Genomic DNA, 12,286 nt, shown 5'->3' on the forward strand with positions numbered 1-12,286 from the left:
ATTAGTAAATTTATGGCTTTGATAGACATTCTGATATATGGAAACTTTAAGAAAAATCTAGTCTTCTATTATAAAACTACTTTCTTCTAATTATTATTGGGTTAACATATCTACATAGAAACCTCAATGCATAAGCATTGAGAATTTACATGAACACAAAATGGATATTCATGGAAAGAAAAAAGGTTGTCCCTATTGGTTATGTGTTCATGCTATTCCTATATCATTAGTGCTTTTCCACTGATGACATTTTAAATTTCAGCTACTCATGTAATCTCATAAAACCTAATGAATTATGGTTCATTGTGAACTTTGGTGAATATAAATAGAGTTGAAGAATATATTCATTGTCATACAACATCTACTGAAAGGATAATTTGAAACACTGTTTTTTTTTTTTTATTGCCTGTTGGGGTCAAATCTGTATGGTCTGTGGAAAAGAGGAAAGAGGATTAACACATTAATTGATGTGATGGCTAATGAGTCAAAGGTTGACAGTCCATTGTCCTCTGTTCTTTGTAGAGCATCATGATATAGCTTCATAAAATGAAGCAAAAGCATATATATAATTATACTTTTCAAATATATCAATAAACATGCAAATACAAAAAATGTAAAAAAAAGTCCAGAGAAAACTAACAAGAATTTTAATTACATTATGAGTGGTTAAAAACAAACCTGAAAAACAGAGCCCTATACTCAGAAGTGAATAAAGTGTTCACAAAAGACCAATAAAAAAGTATGGCTTATCTTATAGGAAACTAGTTCTTTTATTGATATACTTCAATGTTACCACACTCAAGCAGTATGTGGATTCTATGTCTAACATGAGAATTCCCAGCCTTCCAAGTACTGTCACTTACTTAGATTCAACTTCTACCTATTAGAACAGTGATGCCAACTGGCACAAAGTTTCTGCCTTTAAGTTATCTTTCTAGTGCATGTTGTGTGACAAAATATACATTCCTTAACCTTACCAAATATTTTATACTAATGAAATACACAGAGACACAGCAAAAAGCAGAATTGTAAAATCACATTAATTTGAGTTTTGTCTTAAAATATGTTTGTGAGTACAGTAGGCAAATAAAAAAATTAACCTGACAATAAAAATGCCAACAAATTATGCAAAAAATGGTTTGCTAACCTAAACAGGAGAAGTCGCTATAGAAAGACAAGAAACTGTTGGGTTCCCACGGCTTTAATCAGGGACACCTAACTCCAGAGGTATGTTCACAGGATCCGAATTCAGGTGGCAGGCTCCAGCACACACAGAGACGGCCAAGGCCCCAGTAACAATCCTGCCTCCATCCAGGAGAAGAGGACAGACATCAGAGCATTGAAACTGTTTGCCTCTACCAGAAGGGAACCATGGTCCCATAATCAACAGGAGAGGAGGGACTCCTACTACACCCACCAGAAGAAAGATGGGAAGAAGACAATATAAAAGCACATAAAACAACAGAAAAAACAATATGGTACATCCTGAGACTAGGGACTATACACCAGCAAGACCAGAACATCATAATGCAGATGAAGCAAAAGAGAATGACCTTAAAAACAACTTCATGAAAATGATAGAGGTCCTTAAAGAGGATATGAGAAAAATCCCTTAAAGAAATGGAAGAAAAAACAAACCAAACAATACAAGATATCAACAAATCTTTTAAGGAAACACCTCAAGACCTAAAAACTGAAATAGAGACAATAAAGAAATCACAATCTGGAGGAATGTTGGAAATAGAAAACCTGGATAAATGATGAAGAACTACAGATGTAAACATAACCAACAGAATACAAGGGATGAAAGACAGAGTTTCAGGAGTTAAAGTTACACTAGTAGAAATAGAATAATCAACCAAAGAAAATTTGTTGGAACCCAGCCCCCATGAGGTCTCTAAATGTTGGTTTCCAGCATAACCACAGGTACCTCCTGTTTTCCTGACCTAACCCCACTATGATCAATATCATGTTGTGAACCCTTTGACCTGGGAGTTTGCAAGTTTGTATATAAGGCTGCTACAAAATAAAGGTGAGAGACATTCTCTCAGAAAAGGACCAGGAGTCTTGTTGTTCAACCAAATCTCCAGGCTTTCACCCAATACATGGACTTAATGGCCAAGAGCAGCCACAAATGGATATTCCACCGAGATTGGGAAAGAAAGGGGACCCTGAGAGATCACCCTCTGAAGGCTGGAAAGCAAGTAAGGAGTTGTGAGGTTGGATTGCAAAAGGTACTAGAAAATAGGTACCTCAACTCCTGAGAGAGTTGGTTTGTCAAAAGGTACTAGAAAATAGGTACCTCAACTACTAAGAGAGTTGGATTGTAAAGGTACTGGAAAATAGATACCTCAACTCCTGAGAGAGTTGGGTTGGAAAATTACTGGAAGGGGTGCCTCAACTCCTAAGGGAGTTGGATTGGAATAGAGATCACAGTAAATCACACAGATAAAGTTTAAAGAGACAGGTACTGGTAAGATTTAATTTCAATTTTGGATTAAAGAAATGCGAAATTCCACAGAAAAGGACCAGGAGTCTTGTTGTTAATCCAAATCTCCAGACTTTCTCACAATACTCAGACTTAGTGGCCAAGAGCAGGCCACAAAAATCTTAAGTCCAAAAAAATCCCTAACACAAAATATACAGGAAATACGGGATACCGTGAAAATACCAAACCTAAGAATAATAGGTATAGAAGAAGGTGAGAAAATCCAACTCAAAAGCCCAGAAAACATATTCAACATAATCATAGAAGAAATCTTTCCCAACCTAAAGAAAGATATGCCAGTGAAACTACAAGAAGCTTAAAGAACACCAAATAGAATGGACCAAACAAAAAATGGTCTCCTTGACACATGATAATCAAAACCCCAAACATACAGAATAAAGAGAAAATATTAAGAGCAGCAAAGGAAAAAGGTCAAGTAACCTATAAAGGCAAACCTGTAAGAATTACACCTTATTTTTCAATGGAAACTCTGAAAGCCAGTAGGTCCTGTATAGATATTGTACCTACACTAAGAGACCAGGGATGCCAGCCCAGACTACTATACCCAATGAAGCTTTCAGTCAAGATAGGTGGAAAAAACAAGATATTCCATGAAAAAAACCAGAATCAAACAATTCAGATCCACCAATCCAGTCCTATAGAAAATTCTGGAAGGAAAACTGTAACCCCAGGAAGCTAACTACAACCAGAAATGTATAGGCAATAGATAATCCCACTTTACGAACAGCCAAAAGAAAAAAGAGATGGAAACCCACACATAATTTCACCATCACCAACACCAAATGCAAAACAAACAAGAATGAACAATCAATGGTCATTAAAATCCCTCAATATTAATGGTCTTAACTCACCCATGAAATGACACAGGTTAGCAGAATGGATAAGAAAACAGAGCCCATCCTTCTGCTGCATACCTCAACTTCAAAGACAGACAGTACCTAAGAACGGTTGGGAAAAGATTTGCCAATCAAAGGTATCCAAGAAACAAGTGGGGGTAGCAATCCTAATATCCAACAAATTGGACTTTAAACTAAAATAAATCAAAAGAGATGGAGGAGGTCAATTCCTACTCATCACAGGAGAAATCCATCAAGGTGAAGTCTCACATCTGAACATCTATGCCCCAAATGCAAGGCATCTGCTTTCGTAAAAGAAACATTACTAAAACTCAAATCACACATAAATCAGCAAACAGTTATAGTGGGAGACTTCAACACTCCACTATCTCCACTGGACAGGAACAACAGACAGAAATTTAACAAAGAAACAAAGGCACTAATAGAAGTTATGGCCCGATTGGGCTTAACTGACATCTATAGAACATTCAATACAAACACAAAACAATATAACTTCTTCTCAGTGCCACATGAAACCTTCTCTAAATCGACCACATACTTGGCAACACAGCCAACTTCAACAGGTACAAAATAATAAAAGAACAACCCTGTATCTTATAAACCACCATGCTTTAAAGTTAGAATTCAACAACAGAAGTTGCCGAAAACTTACAAACTCATGGAAATTAAGTAAACACCCAATTGCACAATTCCTGGGTTGAGGAAGAAATAAAAAGAAATTAAAGATTTACTAGAATTCAATGAGAATGCGAACACAATATACCCAAACTTATGGGACACTTTGAAAGCAGTGCTAAGTTCATACTGCTAAGTGCCCACATGAAGAAACAGGAGAACAATAACACTACAGAATTAACAGGACAATTGAAAGCTCTAGAACACAAAGAAGGCAATACTTCCCAGAGGAGTAGATGCCAGGAAATAATCAAAGTGAGGGCAGAAATCAATAAAGTGGAAACTAGGAGAACAATACAAAGAATCAATGAAACAAAGAGTTCGTTCTTTGAGAAGATCAACAACACAGACAAACCTTTATCCAAGCTTAACAAATGGCAGAGACTGAACATGAAAATTAATAAAATCAGGAATGAAAAGGGGGACATAACAACAGAAACAGAGGAAATTCAGAGAATCATCAGGTCATACTTCAAAATCCTGAATTCCTCAAAGTTTGAAAATCTAAAGGAAATGGACAATTTTCTGGACAGATTTCATTTTCTAAAATTAAATCAAGAACATATAAGCAACATAAATAAGCCTATAACCCCCTAATGAAATAGAAACAGTCATCAAAAAGTTCCCATCCAATTAAAGGCCAGTACCAGATAGCCTCAGTGCAAAATTCTACCAGAAATTCAAAGAAGAGCTGACACCAATTCTCTTCAAAGTATTCCACACAGTAGAAGCAGAAGGGTCATTTCCAAAGTCTTTTTACAAGGCTACATTAACCTTGATAGCTAAGCCACACAGAGATACAACTAAACAAGAGAACTACAGACCGATTTCCCTCATGAATATTGATGCAAAAATACTCAATAAAATACTGGCAAATCAAATCCAAGAACATATCAGAGAAATCATCCACCATGAACATGTAGGCTTCATCCCAAGGATGCAAGGATGGTTGAACATAATGAAATCAACCTACCAAAAGATCCAGCAATCCACTCTTAGGCATATACCCAAAAGTTGCACATAGGTAAAAAAAAGACATCTGTTCAATGTTTATAGCAGCACTATTTGTAATAGCCAGAACCTGGAATCAACCTACATGCCCCTCAACTGAAGAATGGATAGAGAAAATGTTGTACATTTACACTACTACTACTACTCAGCAGAAAAAAAAAATGGAATCTTGAAATTTGCAGGAAAATGGATGGAACTAGAAAAAACCATTCTGTGCCAGGTAACCCAATCACAAAAAGACAAACTCACTCATATGTGGATTTTAGACATAGAATAAAGGAATACCAGCCTACAATCCACACTGCCATAGAAGCTAGTAAACAAAGAGGACACTAAGAGATACATACATGGTCCCCTGGAGAATAGGAAAGGGACAAGATCTCCTGGGAAAATTGGGAGCAAGTGATGTGGAGGGAGGGAGTTAGGAGAATGAGAAGGGGAGAAGTGGAGGGGTGAGGAGGACATGAGAGAGTAGAAAGGTTGAGTCGGTGGAAGAAAAGAAGAAAACAACAATGGAGATACCATAATAGAGGGAGATATTTTCAGTTTACAGAGAAATCAGACACTAGAGATCTACAAAGATGACACCAACTAACAATCTAAGCAACAGAGGATAGACTAACTGAATGACCTCCCCTGATAATGAGATTGATGACTGTCTTATATGCCATCATATAGCCTTCATCCCGCAGCTGGTGGAAGTAGAAGCAGACACCCACAACTTATCAATAAACTGAACGGGAATCCAATTGCAGAGAAGAATGAGTTATGGGGAAAGGGGTCCAGACCAGGCTGATGAAACCCACAGAAACATCTGACATGAACAATGGGGAGCTCTGGGTCCCCAGACTGTTAGCTGGCATGCCAATATGGGCACGATCCAGACCCCAGGAATGTGGGTTTTAGTAAGTAGACCTCGGAAATCTACCTGCAGTAGTTCAGTACTTATCCCTAAAAAAAGTGTGGAGTTTGGGAGCCCATTCCACATAGAAAGATACTCCCTGAGCCAAGCCCCACTGGGTTGGTCCTAGGCCCTGTCCCAAAGGAAATGTTAGACTACTATGACCCCCCTATGGAAGGCCACAATGTCCCCTGGGGAGGAGAAAGGATATGGGATAGGTAGGGTATTAGTTGGTGAGGGTGATAAGGGAGTAGGGAAGGGAGTGGGAACTGGGTTTGACATGTAAAACATTCTTGTTTCTAATTAAAATTGAAAAAAGAAAGACATGCAAATGCTAATACCAATGCAATGGTATCTAAGATCATGCAGCATCAAATACATTTGCACATGCCAAATGGTCTTTATCTCAGATGACCCAGTGGACAATATTCAAATAGTGACTTCAGTACAATACTAGGAATATCAGAGATATTCAGTGCTTAGAAAATAGATGAAAGACATTTTCTAAGCTCTAAGCAAATACTTCACATAAATTCCAGTATTATTTAATAAAATAAATATTATTTTGGTTTGCCACCTAGCAAAAGCACTGTATTTCTTGTATGTTGTATTAGTAAATCAAGTAGGTTCAAGTGGAAAAATTGGAGTTCAATCCCAGATATCTAAGGTAAAGAACACTTATTCTTAAATTTCACAAAGATGCTCAGGTAAGTTTACAATAAGATGGCCAATGTGGTTTACTCAAGAGAGTAAGGTGGTAGTCTCATGTTAATTTTATGTATTGGATTATCTCTTGAGAGATTGTCTTGCTGAGTATACAAGGTTATTCCCAACCATTCATACATCTCTGATATTCCTAGTATTGTACTGAAGATACTTGTCATCATTTCCAAAAGTCAATGAACTTTTGTCAGTCTGCACAACTTTTCCTGGACTAAAGCTTTTATCCAACTACCATTCGAGTCTGAAGTCCCCGTGGAAGGAAAGGGGAGGGCAGGATAAGAATTAGGGGAGTAGAAGATGAAAATCAGGAGGAGAAGAGGATGGGAAGAAGGAGTAGGGAAGAATGATAATCATCAGGAGTGGAGAATGATAATCAGGAATAGTTGAGGGTAAGAATCAGGAGGAGTGGAGCATTAGAATCAGGGGGAGTGGAGGATGAAAATCAAGAGATATTGACCAACAGACATGCACTGATTAATACAGTGCAAATGGGTTGCTGCTACCAGAAATGCCATATAATGCAATGTTTCTGAGATCTGATGTTTAATCTAAAACTGCTTCTTTAATAATTTATGAAATGAACTTTATGCTCACTCACATAAAGATGTGAAATAATAAGTAACCATCCAAGAAATTGAATTTTCCATGGTGAAGTAAAAATGATCATTTAAGTAATAATATGGTCCTTAGATCTAGATCAAACTTACACAAAAACAGTTTAGTTTTCTTTTTCTTTCTTGGTTCTTTTGTCTTATCATTTCATGATGAAACATTTGTACAATGGAAAAGGCAGAGAGTTACTTATTCACTTTGCTAGTGGGGGACAGGAAGCATCTTGCACAGGTTTTTCAAATAATTCCGCTAACACATCCATTAAGTATATTATGGATAGTATCATTACTTTCACATCACTAGAATATACCATCCTTTCACCCTCCACTGCTATCTTTTCCTGCAGCCTTTGAATCATTATCCAGAGCCTGTTCTGCCAGTATCTTCTTGATGATGATTTCATGCCTCTTGCCTCGACAATACTAACAACAAGAAAACAGTACTACCTAATTCTTCTTTTTCTCTTTAATCCATTGAAGGCACTTTTATCATTAGGAAAAAGATGGCCCTAAAAAGAAAAATGGAGCACTTCCCAAGGAATATGCCAAAATCAATCTTAGGCAGAAAGAGAACAATATTTGGAGCAGTAAACTATCTTCAAAACCGATTGTTCTTGACTCTTAACTCTAATCATATAATTTGCTTCATTTGCAATCCCCAGCATCTTCTAATTGCCAAATGAATTGTCATAGTTTATCATAGTTTATCAGTGTATTCCTTAAGAGCCCCCAACATTGTATGGTCTATATTTTAGCCATTATTTCTCACAGAATAACTATCTATACTCTGAATTGACTGAATAGTATTGAAAATTGTTTCTCATAATGTCAACTTTCATTTTGAAGGTTTAAAAAGATCAGTATATGGATATCAAAGCAAGAGAATGATTCATTCACCCATTGAATACATTGAAAAATAAACTGGAAAAATATTTATTGCATAAATTCTTATTTTCAATAAGAATGCATTATCTCAATGTGGATAACAAGTGTTTCTCCTTTTCCAAAACTGAAGGTTAAATTCACGTGTATATCTGGACTATAAAACCCAATGTTATAGAATTAAGAAATCGAGTCTTTTGGAAATTGGTTAGATTAATGAAGGCATCTTGTTGATACATGAACTAGTTTGCCTTTTGTAAACGTGTTGAAAGGAAATGTATTATCTCTCCTTCCAGTGAGCAAAGTAAAGAATCTCTGATAAAAACAGAAGATATTTAACCTACTAATGTGATCTTAGATTTCTTAATTCACAAAGTGCTAGCAGTTCCATAGATTTTTATGGAAACTTTGCCCAACTGACTAAATCTTCCTAAAACAGTACTTGGTACTGATGAGAAGGAGTCTTGTAACAGATTCTTAAAATTATGGAAATGGCTTTGGAACTGAGTGATGGGAAGAGTTGGAAATATTTGGAGGTCAATGTTTGAAAAGTCTGTCTCATTATTGGTGATACATAGTGGTGATTCTGATAGGAGAAGAGAACTCTAGAAACAGCACATCAGGTATTTACAACTGAGTGGAAAGTTACTAGAAACATGGATATTAAAGACATTTATCAGGGGTGCTGAAAATAAATAATACATGATTGAAAACTAGAGTAGAGTCCACCCTTGTTATAAAATGTAACTGGGCTATGTGCTTTATTGTTCCAAGAAAGGTAAGGTATGTTTTAGAAGCTAGAAAATGGGGTTTCTTTTCCTAAAAGTAATAGTAATGAAACATTTGAAGGTATAGAACAACTTCCCTTTACTGATTATAGAAAAACGAAAAAAAAAAAAAAAAGAGGAAAAAGGGCAGATTAGGGGAAAGTAAATATTTGTAAAAATCCCCAGCTAGAAGTGTTAGAATAAATTTTCAAAAGCTACTCAGTGAAGAACAAGGACAGTCAGGAGGCCATTTTAGAAGGTCAACGATGAAGAGCAGGAGCCTAATGCTCCTCATCAGGACAACGAAAACCCGATTCAATTTGTCTGGACTAGTTACCCTCAAGAATATCAGAAAATCGGGGACATGAGGTTTGAGTAATCTCAGGGCTCACTCCTGTGCTCCTCAAAGCCCATTCAGATCCAGAAGAGATTTGAATTGCATCTCTGAAAGGCACAGGGAGTAGAAGGAAATTACATAGTGAGATAAGTGGACCTTAATTCTAGATCTCAAAGAATGTCCGGGAAGATCTTGGAAGCTAGGTAGAGATCAGGGTTAGAGAAACCAATCTACAAAATTGAATGTACTCCGGGACTTGGACCTAACTATGACGTACAGGGAATGAAGAAACACAAACACTTGGAAACAGAAAAGCCACAGTCAGGTGGGCTGGGCTCTTTGAGGAAGAAACTGCAGCACCCAAGCATCTCAGCATATTTATGACCTACATTTAAAAAGAGGCCAGTACAGGACTGATCCTGACACCTGAACTTGGATGTCAGTGAGGAGGCCTTTGCACTCCAGAGGGCCCCTGGTAGTGGATTAGTATTTTTCCCTGGTGTAAGAAGGGACTTTGAGATTCCATCCCACGAGAAGGGATGCACTCTTGCCCTGGACACATGGGGAAGGGCCCAGTCCCAGCACAGGATGATGTGGTGATCTTTGCAGAGCCCTGGTTGAGAGCCCTACCCTGCCTGGCGAGTAGAGGCTGGATGGGGAGGGGGGTATGTTGGGGGTGGGGGACGAGAGACAGGGGTGAGGGGAGGGAGAGGGAGAAGGGATCGACATGAACAAATATAATTAAAAGAAAATAAAAGAGTCGACTATTGCATACAGCTGAGTAGGAAGCTGACTATAGGATATACAGCTGAGTCAAGTCGACTTTAGCTAATCTCAGTGGGGGCGGTATCTTACAGGAATGATCCTCAAAGACATAGATATCCTGCAGTTACAAAGTTACAGTGGACACTTTCTTTGCATATTATCCACACCGACACACAGATCAGGAGATGTCTTCTCCATTCCTCTAAGTCTCAACAGCAGTTTTCCTAAGGTTAAAGTCCTTGACATGCTGGTTCCCACATCAATAGCCCACATGCACATAAAACTTCATTTATTCAGGACTTTCTCTAATTAGTATACCACTGAAGACAGAAGATTTCTAGTATTTCGGTCAATTCATTGTTGATGTTTGGAAAAACATTAACACCAAAACTCCAATGTGGAAAAGCCACAGGCACAAAACTTGGCTGGGTGAACTGTGTGTATTTGGGAGCTCAGTCTCATTGTGTGTTTCTAGACTTAGAACTGCTGGGCACAGACACAGACACAGATGCGCGCACACACACACACACACACACACACACACACACACACACGCACCCACGCACGCACGCACGTGCGTGTACACACACACACACACACACACACACACACACACACACACACACTATTAAAAAATAAATAAATCATAAAAATAAATATGTGGTTCCAAGTCCATGGGTGTTTTGTGCCCTGAGGTGGAAAGGAGTCACCTCCCTCTCTTCCAGCAGGTGGAGACATAGCAACAGGTCGCCGCCTTTGGAGCAGAGACAAAGTCAGCACTGGAAATCTGCAGACTCCTTAGACTTGAACTTTTCAGACTTCAGAACTGTAAGAAGTAAATTATCACTTGAAATTTCTCAATGTAAGGTGTTTTGTTTTAGCGGCTCAAGTGAACAAGGAAAACATGAAGCCACCTTACTCCTATAAGCTGTTAGGTGTTTTTTGTTTGTTTGTTTGTTTTCTCTTTTCTTCTTGCTTAGTTTACCTAGAATACCAGCGAATAATTCAAACAACCAAATTTAAAACTGCATCTCTTCCTTTGTTTATAATTTTCAACATCAATATTGTTGAAGTCTCCACTGACTTTTTTCTGTTCATCTCAGTGCTTTAATTTAAATTGTTCCTGTTCCCTTAATCACTTACATGGGAGAGATTAGATTTGTCATTACAATGTCATTTTTAAATTTTCAAGACTCCTTATTTAGTGCTGTAAAGTTCCCATTATTCATTCGCAAATTTATCCACAGTTCTGAAAGTTTTATGTTAAATATTTATTTTGAGTAAAACCAGTTTGATATTTCTTATGATATCTGATTCAGAAATACTTGTTTTGTCGTTATTGGTTTTGTTGTGCTTTGTTTTTAATTTCAAGGAATTTGTGAGTTGTGAGTTTCCTCAATTCTCAGAATTAAATCATTTGTTAAATCATAATATGCATGATTTATTTCCTTAAAATTTTTTAAGGTGAGCTTTTGTTCCTTGTGTTTGTGTATGTCTATATGTGAGTGAATGAGGTGAGTATACAATATGAAATGCATGTATGTATTCATGTGCACATGCTTATGCATATGCATGGAGGCCATTAGAAGACGTCATGTATACTTCCAAGTCACTTTGCATTATTCTCTTGAAAGAAGCGTTCTCATTGCATCTGCAGCTGTGATGGCCAGAAATCTCCAATGTTTCAGTTCTGTCTGCTCTTCACAGGGCTAGGATTACAGGTGTGTGCACACAGCTATGCCTGACTTTCTATGTGGGTGCTAGGATCTTAACTCAGGTCCTTATGTGTTTGTGTGAATAGGATATGTTTAGCCACTGAGCCGTATTTATAGTCTCCCATGTGAGTTTTCTGTCACAGAATGTGTTCTAGCCTAGAGAACAGCCCATGCTCTTGCTAAATGGAGTGTTCTATAAATGTCAATTAAAACAAGTTGATTGATAGTTTGGTTTAAGTCAGCAATATAAATACGATTTTATGCTCCTTTGATATATCTGTTACTCAAAGATAGATTTTGAATCTTCAGTTATGGTAGTAAATATGTCTATTTATCCTTGCCATACTACAAATATTTAACTATTGTGGTTAAATATTGTGCGTACCTGTTGTTACACGTGCACACATACACACATTCGGAATATTTTGTTTATTGGAGAATTGATTACTTTATGATCAACTTTATCTCAACTTTTTCTTATCCAAAGCTGTATTTTCCTTACATTAGTATAGAACTATAACCCCACTTTATTT

Source organism: Cricetulus griseus, chromosome 3, assembly GCF_003668045.3.
Source record: "Cricetulus griseus strain 17A/GY chromosome 3, alternate assembly CriGri-PICRH-1.0, whole genome shotgun sequence".
NCBI lineage: Eukaryota > Metazoa > Chordata > Mammalia > Rodentia > Cricetidae > Cricetulus > Cricetulus griseus.